This window comes from Rhipicephalus microplus, chromosome 2, assembly GCF_043290135.1.
Source record: "Rhipicephalus microplus isolate Deutch F79 chromosome 2, USDA_Rmic, whole genome shotgun sequence".
NCBI lineage: Eukaryota > Metazoa > Arthropoda > Arachnida > Ixodida > Ixodidae > Rhipicephalus > Rhipicephalus microplus.
In genome coordinates, this window is record NC_134701.1 from 91,905,874 (window position 1) to 91,922,078 (window position 16,205).

At 49.7% G+C, this 16,205-nt stretch overlaps 41 non-coding genes across 41 annotated transcripts; all 41 read right to left on the bottom strand.

Moving 5' to 3' along the window:
- Positions 1-83: 83 nt before the first annotated feature.
- On the bottom strand, positions 84-154 carry TRNAG-GCC (transfer RNA glycine (anticodon GCC)). Its single transcript has one exon. It is a non-coding gene; the product is annotated as a tRNA-Gly (tRNA).
- Positions 155-227: 73 nt separating this feature from the next.
- On the bottom strand, positions 228-298 carry TRNAG-GCC (transfer RNA glycine (anticodon GCC)). The gene has a single exon. It is a non-coding gene; the product is annotated as a tRNA-Gly (tRNA).
- Positions 299-660: 362 nt separating this feature from the next.
- Positions 661-731, bottom strand: TRNAG-GCC (transfer RNA glycine (anticodon GCC)). The gene has a single exon. It is a non-coding gene; the product is annotated as a tRNA-Gly (tRNA).
- A 361-nt stretch (positions 732-1,092) lies between these two features.
- TRNAG-GCC (transfer RNA glycine (anticodon GCC)) lies at positions 1,093-1,163 on the bottom strand. Its single transcript has one exon. It is a non-coding gene; the product is annotated as a tRNA-Gly (tRNA).
- A 649-nt stretch (positions 1,164-1,812) lies between these two features.
- Positions 1,813-1,883, bottom strand: TRNAG-GCC (transfer RNA glycine (anticodon GCC)). Its single transcript has one exon. It is a non-coding gene; the product is annotated as a tRNA-Gly (tRNA).
- Positions 1,884-2,677: 794 nt separating this feature from the next.
- TRNAG-GCC (transfer RNA glycine (anticodon GCC)) lies at positions 2,678-2,748 on the bottom strand. The gene has a single exon. It is a non-coding gene; the product is annotated as a tRNA-Gly (tRNA).
- Positions 2,749-2,821: 73 nt separating this feature from the next.
- On the bottom strand, positions 2,822-2,892 carry TRNAG-GCC (transfer RNA glycine (anticodon GCC)). Its single transcript has one exon. It is a non-coding gene; the product is annotated as a tRNA-Gly (tRNA).
- A 73-nt stretch (positions 2,893-2,965) lies between these two features.
- Positions 2,966-3,036, bottom strand: TRNAC-GCA (transfer RNA cysteine (anticodon GCA)). Its single transcript has one exon. It is a non-coding gene; the product is annotated as a tRNA-Cys (tRNA).
- Positions 3,037-3,253: 217 nt separating this feature from the next.
- Positions 3,254-3,324, bottom strand: TRNAG-GCC (transfer RNA glycine (anticodon GCC)). The gene has a single exon. It is a non-coding gene; the product is annotated as a tRNA-Gly (tRNA).
- A 362-nt stretch (positions 3,325-3,686) lies between these two features.
- Positions 3,687-3,757, bottom strand: TRNAG-GCC (transfer RNA glycine (anticodon GCC)). The gene has a single exon. It is a non-coding gene; the product is annotated as a tRNA-Gly (tRNA).
- A 217-nt stretch (positions 3,758-3,974) lies between these two features.
- On the bottom strand, positions 3,975-4,045 carry TRNAG-GCC (transfer RNA glycine (anticodon GCC)). The gene has a single exon. It is a non-coding gene; the product is annotated as a tRNA-Gly (tRNA).
- A 506-nt stretch (positions 4,046-4,551) lies between these two features.
- Positions 4,552-4,622, bottom strand: TRNAG-GCC (transfer RNA glycine (anticodon GCC)). The gene has a single exon. It is a non-coding gene; the product is annotated as a tRNA-Gly (tRNA).
- Positions 4,623-4,983: 361 nt separating this feature from the next.
- Positions 4,984-5,054, bottom strand: TRNAG-GCC (transfer RNA glycine (anticodon GCC)). Its single transcript has one exon. It is a non-coding gene; the product is annotated as a tRNA-Gly (tRNA).
- A 505-nt stretch (positions 5,055-5,559) lies between these two features.
- TRNAG-GCC (transfer RNA glycine (anticodon GCC)) lies at positions 5,560-5,630 on the bottom strand. Its single transcript has one exon. It is a non-coding gene; the product is annotated as a tRNA-Gly (tRNA).
- A 650-nt stretch (positions 5,631-6,280) lies between these two features.
- Positions 6,281-6,351, bottom strand: TRNAG-GCC (transfer RNA glycine (anticodon GCC)). Its single transcript has one exon. It is a non-coding gene; the product is annotated as a tRNA-Gly (tRNA).
- Positions 6,352-6,569: 218 nt separating this feature from the next.
- Positions 6,570-6,640, bottom strand: TRNAG-GCC (transfer RNA glycine (anticodon GCC)). Its single transcript has one exon. It is a non-coding gene; the product is annotated as a tRNA-Gly (tRNA).
- Positions 6,641-6,713: 73 nt separating this feature from the next.
- On the bottom strand, positions 6,714-6,784 carry TRNAG-UCC (transfer RNA glycine (anticodon UCC)). Its single transcript has one exon. It is a non-coding gene; the product is annotated as a tRNA-Gly (tRNA).
- A 73-nt stretch (positions 6,785-6,857) lies between these two features.
- Positions 6,858-6,928, bottom strand: TRNAC-GCA (transfer RNA cysteine (anticodon GCA)). The gene has a single exon. It is a non-coding gene; the product is annotated as a tRNA-Cys (tRNA).
- Positions 6,929-7,145: 217 nt separating this feature from the next.
- Positions 7,146-7,216, bottom strand: TRNAG-GCC (transfer RNA glycine (anticodon GCC)). Its single transcript has one exon. It is a non-coding gene; the product is annotated as a tRNA-Gly (tRNA).
- A 217-nt stretch (positions 7,217-7,433) lies between these two features.
- TRNAG-GCC (transfer RNA glycine (anticodon GCC)) lies at positions 7,434-7,504 on the bottom strand. The gene has a single exon. It is a non-coding gene; the product is annotated as a tRNA-Gly (tRNA).
- Positions 7,505-7,866: 362 nt separating this feature from the next.
- On the bottom strand, positions 7,867-7,937 carry TRNAG-GCC (transfer RNA glycine (anticodon GCC)). The gene has a single exon. It is a non-coding gene; the product is annotated as a tRNA-Gly (tRNA).
- Positions 7,938-8,010: 73 nt separating this feature from the next.
- TRNAG-GCC (transfer RNA glycine (anticodon GCC)) lies at positions 8,011-8,081 on the bottom strand. Its single transcript has one exon. It is a non-coding gene; the product is annotated as a tRNA-Gly (tRNA).
- Positions 8,082-8,154: 73 nt separating this feature from the next.
- TRNAG-GCC (transfer RNA glycine (anticodon GCC)) lies at positions 8,155-8,225 on the bottom strand. The gene has a single exon. It is a non-coding gene; the product is annotated as a tRNA-Gly (tRNA).
- A 506-nt stretch (positions 8,226-8,731) lies between these two features.
- On the bottom strand, positions 8,732-8,802 carry TRNAG-GCC (transfer RNA glycine (anticodon GCC)). Its single transcript has one exon. It is a non-coding gene; the product is annotated as a tRNA-Gly (tRNA).
- A 73-nt stretch (positions 8,803-8,875) lies between these two features.
- On the bottom strand, positions 8,876-8,946 carry TRNAG-GCC (transfer RNA glycine (anticodon GCC)). The gene has a single exon. It is a non-coding gene; the product is annotated as a tRNA-Gly (tRNA).
- A 794-nt stretch (positions 8,947-9,740) lies between these two features.
- Positions 9,741-9,811, bottom strand: TRNAG-GCC (transfer RNA glycine (anticodon GCC)). Its single transcript has one exon. It is a non-coding gene; the product is annotated as a tRNA-Gly (tRNA).
- A 217-nt stretch (positions 9,812-10,028) lies between these two features.
- On the bottom strand, positions 10,029-10,099 carry TRNAG-GCC (transfer RNA glycine (anticodon GCC)). Its single transcript has one exon. It is a non-coding gene; the product is annotated as a tRNA-Gly (tRNA).
- A 1,226-nt stretch (positions 10,100-11,325) lies between these two features.
- TRNAG-GCC (transfer RNA glycine (anticodon GCC)) lies at positions 11,326-11,396 on the bottom strand. The gene has a single exon. It is a non-coding gene; the product is annotated as a tRNA-Gly (tRNA).
- Positions 11,397-11,614: 218 nt separating this feature from the next.
- Positions 11,615-11,685, bottom strand: TRNAG-GCC (transfer RNA glycine (anticodon GCC)). Its single transcript has one exon. It is a non-coding gene; the product is annotated as a tRNA-Gly (tRNA).
- Positions 11,686-11,758: 73 nt separating this feature from the next.
- Positions 11,759-11,829, bottom strand: TRNAG-GCC (transfer RNA glycine (anticodon GCC)). The gene has a single exon. It is a non-coding gene; the product is annotated as a tRNA-Gly (tRNA).
- A 73-nt stretch (positions 11,830-11,902) lies between these two features.
- TRNAC-GCA (transfer RNA cysteine (anticodon GCA)) lies at positions 11,903-11,973 on the bottom strand. The gene has a single exon. It is a non-coding gene; the product is annotated as a tRNA-Cys (tRNA).
- A 217-nt stretch (positions 11,974-12,190) lies between these two features.
- Positions 12,191-12,261, bottom strand: TRNAG-GCC (transfer RNA glycine (anticodon GCC)). The gene has a single exon. It is a non-coding gene; the product is annotated as a tRNA-Gly (tRNA).
- A 217-nt stretch (positions 12,262-12,478) lies between these two features.
- Positions 12,479-12,549, bottom strand: TRNAG-GCC (transfer RNA glycine (anticodon GCC)). The gene has a single exon. It is a non-coding gene; the product is annotated as a tRNA-Gly (tRNA).
- Positions 12,550-12,911: 362 nt separating this feature from the next.
- TRNAG-GCC (transfer RNA glycine (anticodon GCC)) lies at positions 12,912-12,982 on the bottom strand. The gene has a single exon. It is a non-coding gene; the product is annotated as a tRNA-Gly (tRNA).
- Positions 12,983-13,055: 73 nt separating this feature from the next.
- TRNAG-GCC (transfer RNA glycine (anticodon GCC)) lies at positions 13,056-13,126 on the bottom strand. Its single transcript has one exon. It is a non-coding gene; the product is annotated as a tRNA-Gly (tRNA).
- Positions 13,127-13,199: 73 nt separating this feature from the next.
- Positions 13,200-13,270, bottom strand: TRNAG-GCC (transfer RNA glycine (anticodon GCC)). The gene has a single exon. It is a non-coding gene; the product is annotated as a tRNA-Gly (tRNA).
- Positions 13,271-13,776: 506 nt separating this feature from the next.
- Positions 13,777-13,847, bottom strand: TRNAG-GCC (transfer RNA glycine (anticodon GCC)). The gene has a single exon. It is a non-coding gene; the product is annotated as a tRNA-Gly (tRNA).
- Positions 13,848-13,920: 73 nt separating this feature from the next.
- TRNAG-GCC (transfer RNA glycine (anticodon GCC)) lies at positions 13,921-13,991 on the bottom strand. The gene has a single exon. It is a non-coding gene; the product is annotated as a tRNA-Gly (tRNA).
- A 794-nt stretch (positions 13,992-14,785) lies between these two features.
- On the bottom strand, positions 14,786-14,856 carry TRNAG-GCC (transfer RNA glycine (anticodon GCC)). Its single transcript has one exon. It is a non-coding gene; the product is annotated as a tRNA-Gly (tRNA).
- Positions 14,857-14,929: 73 nt separating this feature from the next.
- Positions 14,930-15,000, bottom strand: TRNAG-GCC (transfer RNA glycine (anticodon GCC)). Its single transcript has one exon. It is a non-coding gene; the product is annotated as a tRNA-Gly (tRNA).
- A 360-nt stretch (positions 15,001-15,360) lies between these two features.
- TRNAG-GCC (transfer RNA glycine (anticodon GCC)) lies at positions 15,361-15,431 on the bottom strand. Its single transcript has one exon. It is a non-coding gene; the product is annotated as a tRNA-Gly (tRNA).
- Positions 15,432-16,205: the final 774 nt, after the last annotated feature.

A 16,205-nucleotide genomic window follows, 5' to 3' on the forward strand; every position in this document is an offset into this window, starting at 1 on the left:
CCACCGACGCCAATTGCTTACTCCTGCATTCATGGCATGCAATATTGCGTAACAGCACGCGTGAGCGTTTCTAAAAATAAAGATGCGTCAGCCGGGAATCGAACCCGGGTCACCCGCGTGGCAGGCGAGTATTCTACCACTGAACCACCGACGCCATTTGCTTACTCCTGCATTCGTGTCATTGAATATTGCGTAACAGCACGCGTGAGCTTTTCTAAAGATAACGATGCGTCGGCCGAGAATCGAACTTGGGTCACCCGCGTGGCAGGCGAGAATTCTACCACTGAAGCACCGACGCAATTTGCTTGCTCCTGCATTCATGGCATGCATATATAGCGTAACAGCACGCGTTAGCTTTTCGAAAAATAACGATGCGTCAGCCGGGAATCGAACCCGGGTCAGCCGCGTGGCAGGAGAGTATTGTACCACTGAACCACCGCTGCCATTTGCGTGCTTCTGCATTCATGGCATGCATATATAGCGTAACATCACGCGTGAGTTTTCTAAATATAACAATGCGTCGGCCGGGAAGCGAACCTTGGTCACCCGCGTGGCAGCCGAGTATTCTACCACTGAACCACCAACGCCAGTTGCTTACTCCTGCATTCATGACATGGAATTATTAGTAACAACACGTCTGAGCTTCTTCAAAAATAACAATGCGTCGGCCGAGAATCGAACCCGGGTCACCCGCGCGGCAGGCGAGTATTCTACCACTGAACCACCAACGCCATCTGCTTGCTCCTGCATTCATGGCATGCATATATAGCGTAACAGCATGCATGAGCTTTTCTAAAAATAACAATGCGTCGGCCGGGAATCAAACCCGGGTCACCCGCGCAGCAGGTGAGTATTCTATCACTGAACCACAACTCCATTTGCTTACTCCTGCATTCATGGCATGCAATATTGTGTAACAGCATGCGTGAGCTTTTACAAAAATAACAATGCGTCGGCCGGGAATCGAACCCGGGTCACCCGCGCAGCAGGTGAGTATTCTATCATGAAACCACCAACGCCATTTGCTTACTCCTGCATTCATGACATGCAATATTGCGGAATAGCACGCAGGTACTTTTCTAAAATAAACGATGCGTCGGCCGGGAATTGAACCCGGGTCACCCGCGTGGCAGGCGAGTATTCTACCACTGAACCACCGACGCCATTTGCTTACTCCTACATTCATGGCATGCAATATTGTGTAACAACATGCGTGAGCTTTTACAAAAATAACGATGCGTCGGCCGGGAATCGAACCCGGGTAGCCCGCGTGGCAGACGAGTATTCTACACTGAACCACCAACGCCATTTGCTTACTCCTGCATTCTTGACATGCAATATTGTGGAATAGCACGCAGAAACTTTTCTAAAATAAACGATGCGTCGGCCGGAAATCAAACCAGGGTCACCAGTGTGGCAGGCGAGCATTCTACCACTGAACCTCCGACGCCTTTTGTTTACTATGGCATTCATGACATGCAATATTGCGGAATAGCACGCAGGTACTTGTCTAAAATAAACGATTCGTCGGCCGGGAATCGAACCCGGGTCACCCGCGTGGCAGGCGAGTATTCTAATACTGAACTACCGACGCCATTTGCTTGCTCCTGAATTCATGGCATGTATATATAGCGTAAAAGCACGCGTGAGCTTTTCTAAATATAACGATGCTTCGGCCAGGAATCGAATTCGGGTTAGCCGTGTGGCAGGCGAGTATTCTTCCAAGGAACTACTAACGCCATTTGCTTGTTCCTGCACTCATGACATGCAATATTGCGAAATAGTACGCAGGAACTTTTCTACAATAAACGATGCTTCGGCCGGGAATCGAACCCGGATCCCCCGCGTGGCAGGCGAGTATTCTATAACTGAACCACCGACGCCATTTACTTACTCCGGCATTCATGGCAAGCTATATTGCGTAACAGCACGCGTGAGCTTTTTTAAAAATATCGATGCGTCAGGCGCGAATCGAACACGGGTCACCCGTGTGGCAGGCGAGTATTCTACCACTGAACCACCGACGCCATTTGCGTTCTCCTGCTTTCATGGCAAGCATATATAGCGTAACAGCACGCGTGAGCTTTTCTAAAAATAACGATGCGTCAGCCGGGAAAAGAACCCGGGTCACCAGCGTTGCAGGCGACAATTTTACCACTGAACCACCGACGCCATTTGCTTACTCCGGCATTCATGGCATGCAATATTGCGTAACAGCATGCGTGAGCTTTTATAAAAATAACGATGCGTCGGCCCGGAATCGAGCCCAGGTCAACAGCGTGGCAGGCGAGTATTCTACCACTGAACAACCGACAACATTTGCTTACTCCTGCATGATTGACATGCGATATTGTGGAAAGGCACGCAAGGAAATTTTTAAAAAACACGATGTTTCGGCAGTCAATCGAACCCTGGTCAGCCGCGTGGCAGGCGAGTATTTTACCACTGAACCACCGACGCCAATTGCTTACTTCTGAATTCATGGCATGCGATATTGCGTAACAGCACGCATGAGCGTTTCTAAAAATAACGATGCGTCAGCCGGGAATGGAACCCGGGTCACCCGCGTGGCAGGAGAGTATTGTACCACTGAACCACCGCTGCCATTTGCGTGCTCCTGCATTCATGGCATGCATATATAGCGTAACATCACGCGTGAGTTTTCTAAATATAACAATGCGTCGGCCGGGAATCGAACCTGGGTCACCCGCGTGGCAGCCGAGTATTCTACCACTGAACCACCAACGCCAGTTGCTTACTCCTGTATTCATGACATGGAATTTTTCGTAACAACACGTCTGAGCTTCTTCAAAAATAACAATGCGTCGGCCGGGAATCGAACCCGGGTCACCCTCGTGGCAGGCGAGTGTTCTATCACTGAACCACCAACGCCATCTGCTTGCTCCTGCATTCATGGCATGCAATATTGCGGAATAGCACGTAGGTACTTTTCTAAAATAAACAATGCGTTGGCCGGGAATCGAACCCGGGTCACCCGCGTTGCAGGTGAGTATTCTACCACTGAACCACCGACGCCATTTGCTTACTCCTGCATTCATGGCATGCAATATTGTGTAACAGCATGCGTGAGCTTTTACAAAAATAACAATGCGTCGGCCAGAAATCGAACCCGGGTCACCCGCTTGGCAGATGAGTATTCTATCATGAAACCACCAATGCCATTTGCTTACTCCTGCATTCATGACATGCAATATTGCGGAATAGCACGCAGGTACTTTTCTAAAATAAACGATGCGTCGGCCGGGAATCGAACCAGGGTCACCAGTGTGGCAGGCGAGCATTCTACCACTGAACCACCGACGCCATTTGTTTACTGTGGCATTCATGACATGCAATATTGCGACACAGCACGTGTGAGCTTTTCTAAAAGTAGCAATGCTTCGGCAGTGAATAGAACCCGGGTCACCCGCGTGGCAGGCGAGTATTCTACTACTGAACTACCGACGCCATTTGCTTGCTCCTGCATTTATGGCATGTATATATAGCGTAAAAGCACGCGTGAGCTTTTCTAAAAATAACGATGCTTCGGCCAGGAATCGAATTCGGGTTACCCGTGTGGCAGGCGAGTATTCTTCCACGGAACTACTGACGCCATTTGCTTGTTCCTGCACTCATGACATGCAATATTGCGGAATAGCACGCAGGTACTTTTCTAAAATAAACGATGCGTCCGCCGGGAATCGAACCCGGGTCACCCGCATGGCAGGCGAGTATTCTACCACTGAACGACCAACGCCATTTCTTTTTTCCGGCATTCATAACTTGCAATATTGCATAACAGCACGTGTGAGCTTTTCAAAAAGTAACAATGCTTCGGCAGGGAATCGAACCCGGGTCAGCCGCATGGCAGGCGAGTATTTTACCACTAAACCACCGACGCCAATTGCTTACTCCTGCATTCATGGCATGCAATATTGCGTAACAGCACGCGTGAGCCTTTCTAAAAATAAAGATGCGTCAGCCGGGAATCGAACCCGGGTCACCCGCGTGGCAGGCGAGTATTCTACCACTGAACCACCGACGCCATTTGCTTACTCCTGCATTCGTGTCATTGAATATTGCGTAACAGCACGCGTGAGCTTTTCTAAAGATAACGATGCGTCGGCCGAGAATCGAACTTGGGTCACCCGCGTGGCAGGCGAGTATTCTAACACTGAAGCACCGACGCAATTTGCTTGCTCCTGCATTCATGGCATGCATATATAGCGTAACAGCACGCGTTAGCTTTTCGAAAAATAACGATGCGTCAGCCGGGAATCGAACCCGGGTGAGCCGCGTGGCAGGAGAGTATTGTACCACTGAACCACCGCTGCCATTTGTGTGCTTCTGCATTCATGGCATGCATATATAGCGTAACATCACGCGTGAGCTTTCTAAATATAACAATGCGTCGGCCGGGAATCGAACCTTGGTCACCCGCGTGGCAGCCGAGTATTCTACCACTGAACCACCAATGCCAGTTGCTTACTCCTGCATTCATGACATGGAATTATTCCTAACAACACGTCTGAGCTTCTTCAAAAATAACAATGCGTCGGCCGAGAATCGAACCCGGGTCACCCGCGCGGCAGGTGAGTATTCTACCACTGAACCACCAACGCCATCTGCTTGCTCCTGCATTCATGGCATGCATATATAGCGTAACAGCATGCATGAGCTTTTCTAAAAATAACAATGCGTCGGCCGGGAATCAAACCCGGGTCACCCGCGCAGCAGGTGAGTATTCTATCACTGAACCACAACGCCATTTGCTTACTCCTGCATTCATGGCATGCAATATTGTGTAACAGCATGCGTGAGCTTTTACAAAAATAACAATGCGTCGGCCGGGAATCGAACCCGGGTCACCCGCGCAGCAGGTGAGTATTCTATCATGAAACCACCAACGCCATTTGCTTACTCCTGCATTCATGACATGCAATATTGCGGAATAGCACGCAGGTACTTTTCTAAAATAAACGATGCGTCGGCCGGGAATTGAACCCGGGTCACCCGCGTGGCAGGCGAGTATTCTACCACTGAACCACCGACGCCATTTGCTTACTCCTACATTCATGGCATGCAATATTGTGTAACAGCATGCGTGAGCTTTTACAAAAATAACGATGCGTCGGCCGGGAATCGAACCCGGGTAGCCCGCGTGGCAGACGAGTATTCTACACTGAACCACAAATGCCATTTGCTTACTCCTGCATTCATGACATGCAATATTGCGGAATAGCACGCAGGTACTTGTCTAAAATAAACGATTCGTCGGCCGGGAATCGAACCCGGGTCACCCGCGTGGCAGGCGAGTATTCTAATACTGAACTACCGACGCCATTCGCTTGCTCCTGAATTCATGGCATGTATATATAGCGTAAAAGCACGCGTGAGCTTTTCTAAAAATAACGATGCTTTGGCCAGGAATCGAATTCGGGTTAGCCGTGTGGCAGGCGAGTATTCTTCCACGGAACTACTAACGCCATTTGCTTGTTCCTGCACTCATGACATGCAATATTGCGGAATAGTACGCAGGAACTTTTCTACAATAAACGATGCTTCGGCCGGGAATCGAACCCGGATCCCCCGCGTGGCAGGCGAGTATTCTACAACTGAACCACCGACGCCATTTACTTACTCTGGCATTCATGGCAAGCTATATTGCGTAACAGCACGCGTGAGCTTTTTTAAAAATAACGATGCGTCAGGCGCGAATCGAACACGGGTCACCCTTGTGGCAGGCGAGTATTCTACCACTGAACTACCGACGCCATTTGCGTTCTCCTGCTTTCATGGCAAGCATTTATAGCGTAACAGCACGCGTGAGCTTTTCTAAAAATAACGATGCGTCAGCCGGGAAAAGAACCCGGGTCACCCGCGTTGCAGGCGACAATTTTACCACTGAACCACCGACGCCATTTGCTTACTCCGGCATTCATGGCATGCAATATTGCGTAACAGCACGCGTGAGCTTTTATAAAAATAACGATGCGTCGGCCCGGAATCGAGCCCAGGTCAACAGCGTGGCAGGCGAGTATTCTACCACTGAACAACCGACAACATTTGCGTACTCCTGCATGATTGACATGCGATATTGTGGAAAGGCACGCAAGGAAATTTTAAAAAAACACGATGTTTCGGCAGTCAATCGAACCCTGGTCAGCCGCGTGGCAGGCGAGTATTTTACCACTGAACCACCGACGCCAATTGCTTACTCCTGAATTCATGGCATGCAATATTGCGTAACAGCACGCGTGAGCGTTTCTAAAAATAACGATGCGTCAGCCGGGAATGGAACCCGGGTCACCCGCGTGGCAGGCGAGTATTCTACCACTGAACCACCGACGCCATTTGCTTGCTCCTGCGTTCATGGCTTGCATATATAGCGTAACAGCACGCGTTAGCTTTTAGAAAAATAACGGTGCGTCAGCCGGGAATCGAACCCGGGTCACCCGCGTAGCAGGAGAGTATTGTACCACTGAAGCACCGCTGCCATTTGCGTGCTCCTGCATTCATGGCATGCATATATAGCGTAACATCACGCGTGAGTTTTCTAAATATAACAATGCGTCGGCCGGGAATCGAACCTGGGTCACCCGCGTGGCAGCCGAGTATTCTACCACTGAACCACCAACGCCAGTTGCTTACTCCTGCATTCATGACATGGAATTATTCGTAACAACACGTCTGAGCTTCTTCAAAAATAACAATGCGTTGGCCGGGAATCGAACCCGGATCACCCTCGTGGAAGGCGAGTATTCTATCACTGAACCACCAACGCCATCTGCTTGCTCCTGCATTCATGGCATGCAATATTGCGGAATAGCACGTAGGTACTTTTCTAAAATAAACAATGCGTCGGCCGGGAATCGAACCCGGGTCACCCGCGTTGCAGGTGAGTATTCTACCACTGAACCACCGACGCCATTTGCTTACTCCTGCATTCATGGCATGCAATATTGTGTAACAGCATGCGTGAGCTTTTACAAAAATAACAATGCGTCGGCCAGAAATCGAACCCGGGTCACCCGCTTGGCAGGTGAGTATTCTATCATGAAACCACCAATGCCATTTGCTTACTCCTGCATTCATGACATGCAATATTGCGGAATAGCACGCAGGTACTTTTCTAAAATAAACGATGCGTCGGCCGGGAATCGAACCCGGGTCACCCGCGTGGCAGGCGAGTATTCTATCACTGAACCACCGACGCCAATTGCTTACTCCTGCATTCATGGCATGCAATATTGTGTAACAGCATGCGTGAGATTTTCTAAAAGTAACAATGCTTCGGCAGCGATTTAAACACAGGTAACCCGCGTGGCAGGCGAGTATTCTACCACTGAACCACCGAAGCCAATTGCTTACTCCTGCATTCATGGCATGCAATATTGCGTAACAGCACGCGTGAGCGTTTCTAAAAATAACGATGCGTCAGCCGGGAATCGAACCCAGGTCACCCGCGTGGCAGGCGAGTATTCTACCACTGAACCACCGACGCCATTTGCTTGCTCCTGCGTTCATGGCATGCATATACAGCGTAAGAACACGCGTGAGCTTTTTTAAAGATAACGATGCGTCGGCCGTGAAGTGAACCCGGGTCACCCGTGTGGCAGGCGAGCATTCTACCACTGAACGACCGACGCCATTTGCTTACTCCTGCATTCGTAGCATTGCATATTGCGTAACAGCACGCGTGAGCTTTTCTAAAGATAACGATGCATCGGCCGAGAATCGAACTTGGGTCACCCGCGCAGCAGATGAGTATTCTATCACTGAACCACCAACGCCATTTGCTTACTCCTGCATTCATGACATGCAATATTGCGGAATAGCACGCAGGTACTTTTCTAAAATAAACGATGCGTCGGCCGGGAATTGAACCCGGGTCACCCGCGTGGCAGGCGAGTATTCTACCACTGAACCACCAACGCCCTTTGCTTACTCCTGCATTCATGGCATGCAATATTGTGTAACAGCATGCATGATCTTTTACAAAAATAACGATGCGTTGGCCGGGAATCGAACCCGGGTCACCCGCGTGGCAGGCGAGTGTTCTACCACTGAACCACCGACGCCATTTGCTTACTCCTACATTCATGGCATGCAATATTTTGTAACAGCATGCGTGAGCTTTTACAAAAATTACGTTGCGTCGGCCGGGAATCGAACCCGGGTCGCCCGCGTGGCAGACGAGTTTTCTACCACTGAACCACCAACGCCATTTGCTTACTCCTGCATTCTTGACATGCAATATTGTGGAATAGCACGCAGGAACTTTTTTAAAATAAACGATGCGTCGGCCGGGAATCGAACCAGGGTCACGAGTGTGGCAGGCGAGCATTCAACCACTGAACCACCGACGCCATTTGTTTACTGTGGCATTCATGACATGCAATATTGCGTAGCAGCACGTGTGAGCTTTTCTAAAAGTAGCAATACTTCGGCAGGGAATAGAACCCGGGTCACCCGCGTGGCAGGCGAGTATGCTACTACTGAACTACCGACGCCATTTGCTTGCTCCTGCATTCATGGCATGTATATATAGCGTAAAAGCACGCGTGAGCTTTTCTAAAAGTAACAATGCTTCGGCAGCGATTCAAACAGAGGTAACCCGCGTGGCAGGCGAGTATTCTGCCACTGAACCACCGATGCCAATTGCTTACTCCTGCATTCATGGCATGCAATATTGTGTAACAGCATGCGTGAGCTTTTACAAAAATAACGATGCATCGGCCGGGAATCGAACCCGGGTCACCCGCGTGGCAGGCGAGTATTCCACCACTGAACCACCGGCGCCATTTGCTTACTCCTACATTCATGGCATGCAATATTGTGTAACAGCATGCGTGAGCTTTTACAAAAATAACGATGCGTCGGCCGGGGATCGAACCCGGGTTGCCCGCGTGGCAGACGAGTATTCTACCACTGAACCACCAACGCCATTTGCTTACTCCTGCATTCTTGACATGCAATATTGTGGAATAGCACGCAGGAACTTTTTTAAAATAAACGATGCGTCGGCCGGGAATCGAACCAGAGTCACGAGTGTGGCAGGCGAGCATTCTACCACTGAACCACCGACGCCATTTGTTTACTGTGGCATTCATGACATGCAATATTGCGTAACAGCACGTGTGAGCTTTTCTAAAAGTAGCAATGCTTCGGCAGGGAATAGAACCCGGGTCACCCGCGTGGCAGGCGAGTATTCTTCTACTGAACTACCGACGCCATTTGCTTGCTCCTGCATTCATGGCATGTATATATAGCGTAAAAGCACGCGTGATCTTTTCTAAAAATAACGATGCTTCGGCCAGGAATCGAATTCGGGTTACCCGTGTGGCAGGCGAGTATTCTTCCACGGAACTACTGACGCCATTTGCTTGTTCCGGCACTCATGACATGCAATAATGCGGAATAGTACGCAGGAACTTTTCTAAAATAAACGACGCTTCGGCCGCGAATCGAACCCGGATCACCCGCGTGGCAGGCGAGTATTTCACAACTGAACCACCGATGCCATTTGCTTACTCCGGCATTCATGGCAAGCAATATTGCGTAACAGCTTGTGTGAGCTTTTCTAAAAGTAACAATGCTTCGGCAGCGATTTAAACACAGGTAACCCGCGTGGCAGGCGAGTATTCTACCACTGAACCACCGACGCCAATTGCTTACTCCTGCATTCATGGCATGCAATATTGTGTAACAGCATGCGTGAGCTTTTACAAAAATAACGATGAATCGGCCGGGAATCGAACCCGGGTCACCCGCGTGGCAGGCGAGTATTCTACCACTGAACCACCGACGCCATTTGCTTACTCCTACATTCATGGCATGCAATATTGTGTAACAGCATGCGTGAGCTTTTACAAAAATAACAATGCGTCGGCCGGGAATCGAACCCGGGTCACCCGCGCAGCAGGTGAGTATTCTATCATGAAACCACCAACGCCATTTGCTTACTCCTGCATTCATGACATGCAATATTGCGGAATAGCACGCAGGTACTTTTCTAAAATAAACGATGCGTCGGCCGGGAATTGAACCCGGGTCACCCGCGTGGCAGGCGAGTATTCTACCACTGAACCACCGACGCCATTTGCTTACTCCTACATTCATGGCATGCAATATTGTGTAACAGCATGCGTGAGCTTTTACAAAAATAACGATGCGTCGGCCGGGAATCGAACCCGGGTAGCCCGCGTGGCAGACGAGTATTCTACACTGAACCACAAATGCCATTTGCTTACTCCTGCATTCATGACATGCAATATTGCGGAATAGCACGCAGGTACTTGTCTAAAATAAACGATTCGTCGGCCGGGAATCGAACCCGGGTCACCCGCGTGGCAGGCGAGTATTCTAATACTGAACTACCGACGCCATTCGCTTGCTCCTGAATTCATGGCATGTATATATAGCGTAAAAGCACGCGTGAGCTTTTCTAAAAATAACGATGCTTCGGCCAGGAATCGAATTCGGGTTAGCCGTGTGGCAGGCGAGTATTCTTCCACGGAACTACTAACGCCATTTGCTTGTTCCTGCACTCATGACATGCAATATTGCGGAATAGTACGCAGGAACTTTTCTACAATAAACGATGCTTCGGCCGGGAATCGAACCTGGATCCCCCGCGTGGCAGGCGAGTATTCTACAACTGAACCACCGACGCCATTTACTTACTCTGGCATTCATGGCAAGCTATATTGCGTAACAGCACGCGTGAGCTTTTTTAAAAATAACGATGCGTCAGGCGCGAATCGAACACGGGTCACCCGTGTGGCAGGCGAGTATTCTACCACTGAACCACCGACGCCATTTGCGTTCTCCTGCTTTCATGGCAAGCATTTATAGCGTAACAGCACGCGTGAGCTTTTCTAAAAATAACGATGCGTCAGCCGGGAAAAGAACCCGGGTCACCCGCGTTGCAGGCGACAATTTTACCACTGAACCACCGACGCCATTTGCTTACTCCGGCATTCATGGCATGCAATATTGCGTAACAGCACGCGTGAGCTTTTATAAAAATAACGATGCGTCGGCCCGGAATCGAGCCCAGGTCAACAGCGTGGCAGGCGAGTATTCTACCACTGAACAACCGACAACATTTGCGTACTCCTGCATGATTGACATGCGATATTGTGGAAAGGCACGCAAGGAAATTTAAAAAAAACACGATGTTTCGGCAGTCAATCGAACCCTGGTCAGCCGCGTGGCAGGCGAGTATTTTACCACTGAACCACCGACGCCAATTGCTTACTCCTGAATTCATGGCATGCAATATTGCGTAACAGCACGCGTGAGCGTTTCTAAAAATAACGATGCGTCAGCCGGGAATGGAACCCGGGTCACCCGCGTGGCAGGCGAGTATTCTACCACTGAACCACCGACGCCATTTGCTTGCTCCTGCGTTCATGGCTTGCATATATAGCGTAACAGCACGCGTTAGCTTTTAGAAAAATAACGGTGCGTCAGCCGGGAATCGAGCCCGGGTCACCCGCGTAGCAGGAGAGTATTGTACCACTGAAGCACCGCTGCCATTTGCGTGCTCCTGCATTCATGGCATGCATATATAGCGTAACATCACGCGTGAGTTTTCTAAATATAACAATGCGTCGGCCGGGAATCGAACCTGGGTCACCCGCGTGGCAGCCGAGTATTCTACCACTGAACCACCAACGCCAGTTGCTTACTCCTGCATTCATGACATGGAATTATTCGTAACAACACGTCTGAGCTTCTTCAAAAATAACAATGCGTCGGCCGGGAATCGAACCCGGGTCACCCTCGTGGCAGGCGAGTATTCTATCACTGAACCACCAACGCCATCTGCTTGCTCCTGCATTCATGGCATGCAATATTGCGGAATAGCACGTAGGTACTTTTCTAAAATAAACAATGCGTCGGCCGGGAATCGAACCCGGGTCACCCGCGTTGCAGGTGAGTATTCTACCACTGAACCACCGACGCCATTTGCTTACTCCTGCATTCATGGCATGCAATATTGTGTAACAGCATGCGTGAGCTTTTACAAAAATAACAATGCGTCGGCCAGAAATCGAACCCGGGTCACCCGCTTGGCAGGTGAGTATTCTATCATGAAACCACCAATGCCATTTGCTTACTCCTGCATTCATGACATGCAATATTGCGGAATAGCACGCAGGTACTTTTCTAAAATAAACGATGCGTCGGCCGGGAATCGAACCCGGGTCACCCGCGTGGCAGGCGAGTATTCTATCACTGAACCACCGACGCCAATTGCTTACTCCTGCATTCATGGCATGCAATATTGTGTAACAGCATGCGTGAGATTTTCTAAAAGTAACAATGCTTCGGCAGCGATTTAAACACAGGTAACCCGCGTGGCAGGCGAGTATTCTACCACTGAACCACCGAAGCCAATTGCTTACTCCTGCATTCATGGCATGCAATATTGCGTAACAGCACGCGTGAGCGTTTCTAAAAATAACGATGCGTCAGCCGGGAATCGAACCCAGGTCACCCGCGTGGCAGGCGAGTATTCTACCACTGAACCACCGACGCCATTTGCTTGCTCCTGCGTTCATGGCATGCATATACAGCGTAAGAACACGCGTGAGCTTTTTTAAAGATAACGATGCGTCGGCCGTGAAGTGAATCCGGGTCACCCGTGTGGCAGGCGAGCATTCTACCACTGAACGACCGACGCCATTTGCTTACTCCTGCATTCGTGGCATTGCATATTGCGTAACAGCACGCGTGAGCTTTTCTAAAGATAACGATGCATCGGCCGAGAATCGAACTTGGGTCACCCGCGCAGCAGATGAGTATTCTATCACTGAACCACCAACGCCATTTGCTTACTCCTGCATTCATGACATGCAATACTGCGGAATAGCACGCAGGTACTTTTCTAAAATAAACGATGCGTCGGCCGGGAATTGAACCCGGGTCACCCGCGTGGCAGGCGAGTATTCTACCACTGAACCACCAACGCCCTTTGCTTACTCCTGCATTCATGGCATGCAATATTGTGTAACAGCACGCATGATCTTTTACAAAAATAACGATGCGTTGGCCGGGAATCGAACCCGGGTCACCCGCGTGGCAGGCGAGTGTTCTACCACTGAACCACCGACGCCATTTGCTTACTCCTACATTCATGGCATGCAATATTTTGTAACAGCATGCGTGAGCTTTTACAAAAATTACGTTGCGTCGGCCGGGAATCGAACCCGGGTCGCCCGCGTGGCAGACGAGTTTTCTACCACTGAACCACCAACGCCATTTGCTTACTCCTGCATTCTTGACATGCAATATTGTGGAATAGCACGCAGGAACTTTTTTAAAATAAACGATGCGTCGGCCGGGAATCGAACCAGGGTCACGAGTGTGGCAGGCGAGCATTCAACCACTGAACCACCGACGCCATTTGTTTACTGTGGCATTCATGACATGCAATATTGCGTAGCAGCACGTGTGAGCTTTTCTAAAAGTAGCAATACTTCGGCAGGGAATAGATTCCGGGTCACCCGCGTGGCAGGCGAGTATGCTACTACTGAACTACCGACGCCATTTGCTTGCTCCTGCATTCATGGCATGTATATATAGCGTAAAAGCACGCGTGAGCTTTTCTAAAAGTAACAATGCTTCGGCAGCGATTTAAACACAGGTAACCCGCGTGGCAGGCGAGTATTCTGCCACTGAACCACCGATGCCAATTGCTTACTCCTGCATTCATGGCATGCAATATTGTGTAACAGCATGCGTGAGCTTTTACAAAAATAACGATGCATCGGCCGGGAATCGAACCCGGGTCACCCGCGTGGCAGGCGAGTATTCCACCACTGAACCACCGGCGCCATTTGCTTAATCCTACATTCATGGCATGCAATATTGTGTAACAGCATGCGTGAGCTTTTACAAAAATAACGATGCGTCGGCCGGGGATCGAACCCGGGTTGCCCGCGTGGCAGACGAGTATTCTACCACTGAACCACCAACGCCATTTGCTTACTCCTGCATTCTTGACATGCAATATTGTGGAATAGCACGCAGGAACTTTTTTAAAATAAACGATGCGTCGGCCGGGAATCGAACCAGAGTCACGAGTGTGGCAGGCGAGCATTCTACCACTGAACCACCGACGCCATTTATTTACTGTGGCATTCATGACATGCAATATTGCGTAACAGCACGTGTGAGCTTTTCTAAAAGTAGCAATGCTTCGGCAGGGAATAGAACCCGGGTCACCCGCGTGGCAGGTGAGTATTCTTCTACTGAACTACCGACGCCATTTGCTTGCTCCTGCATTCATGGCATGTATATATAGCGTAAAAGCACGCGTGATCTTTTCTAAAAATAACGATGCTTCGGCCAGGAATCGAATTCGGGTTACCCGTGTGGCAGGCGAGTATTCTTCCACGGAACTACTGACGCCATTTGCTTGTTCCGGCACTCATGACATGCAATAATGCGGAATAGTACGCAGGAACTTTTCTAAAATAAACGACGCTTCGGCCGCGAATCGAACCCGGATCACCCGCGTGGCAGGCGAGTATTTCACAACTGAACCACCGATGCCATTTGCTTACTCCGGCATTCATGGCAAGCAATATTGCGTAACAGCTTGTGTGAGCTTTTCTAAAAGTAACAATGCTTCGGCAGCGATTTAAACACAGGTAACCCGCGTGGCAGGCGAGTATTCTACCACTGAACCACCGACGCCAATTGCTTACTCCTGCATTCATGGCATGCAATATTGTGTAACAGCATGCGTGAGCTTTTACAAATATAACGATGAATCGGCCGGGAATCGAACCCGGGTCACCCGCGTGGCAGGCGAGTATTCTACCACTGAACCACCGACGCCATTTGCTTACTCCTACATTCATGGCATGCAATATTGTGTAACAGCATGCGTGAGCTTTTACAAAAATAACGATGCGTCGGCCGGGGATCGAACCTGGGTTGCCCGCGTGGCAGACGAGTATTCTACCACTGAACCACCAACGCCATTTGCTTACTCCTGCATTCTTGACATGCAATATTGTGGAATAGCACGCAGGAACTTTTTTAAAATAAACGATGCGTCGGCCGAGAATCGAACCAGGGTCACGAGTGTGGCAGGCGAGCATTCTAACACTGAACCACCGACGCCATTTGTTTACTGTGGCATTCATGACATGCAATATTGCGTAACAGCACGTGTGAGCTTTTCTAAAAATAACGATGCTTCGGCAGGGAATAGAACCCGGGTCACCCGCGTGGCAGACGAGTATTCTACCACTGAACCACCAACGCCATTTGCTTACTCCTGCATTCTTGACATGCAATATTGTGGAATAGCACGCAGGAACTTTTTTAAATAAACGATGCGTCGGCCGGGAATCGAACCAGGGTCACCAGTGTGGCAGGCGAGCATTCTACCACTGAACCACCGACGCCATTTGTTTACTGTGGCATTCATGACATGCAATATTGCGTAAAGGCACGTGTGAGCTTTTCTAAAAGTAGCAATGCTTCGGCAGGGAATAGAACCCGGGTCACCCGCGTGGCAGGCGAGTATTCTACTACTGAACTACCGACGCCATTTGCTTGCTCCTGCATTCATGGCATGTATATATAGCGTAAAAGCACGCGTGAGGTTTTCTAAAAATAACGATGCTTCGGCCAGGAATCGAATTCGGGTTACCCGTGTGGCAGGCGAGTATTCTTCCACGGAACTACTGACGCCATTTGCTTGTTCCTGCACTCATGACATGCAATAATGCGGAATAGTACGCAGGAACTTTTCTAAAATAAACGATGCTTCGGCCGCGAATCGAACCCGGATCACCCGCGTGGCAGGCGAGTATTTCACAACTGAACCACCGATGCCATTTGCTTACTCCAGCATTCATGGCAAGCAATATTGCGTAACAGCACGTGTGAGCTTTTCTAAAAGTAACAATGCTTCGGCAGCGATTTAAACACAGGTAACCCGCGTGGCAGACGAGTATTCTACCACTGAACCACCAACGCCATTTGCTTACTCCTGCATTCTTGACATGCAATATTGTGGAATAGCACGCAGGAACTTTTTTAAAATAAACGATGCGTCGGCCGGGAATCGAGCCAGGGTCACCAGTGTGGCAGGCGAGTATTCTACCACTGAACCACCGACGCCATTTGCTTACTCCTGCATTCGTGTCATTGAATATTGCGTAACAGCACGCGTG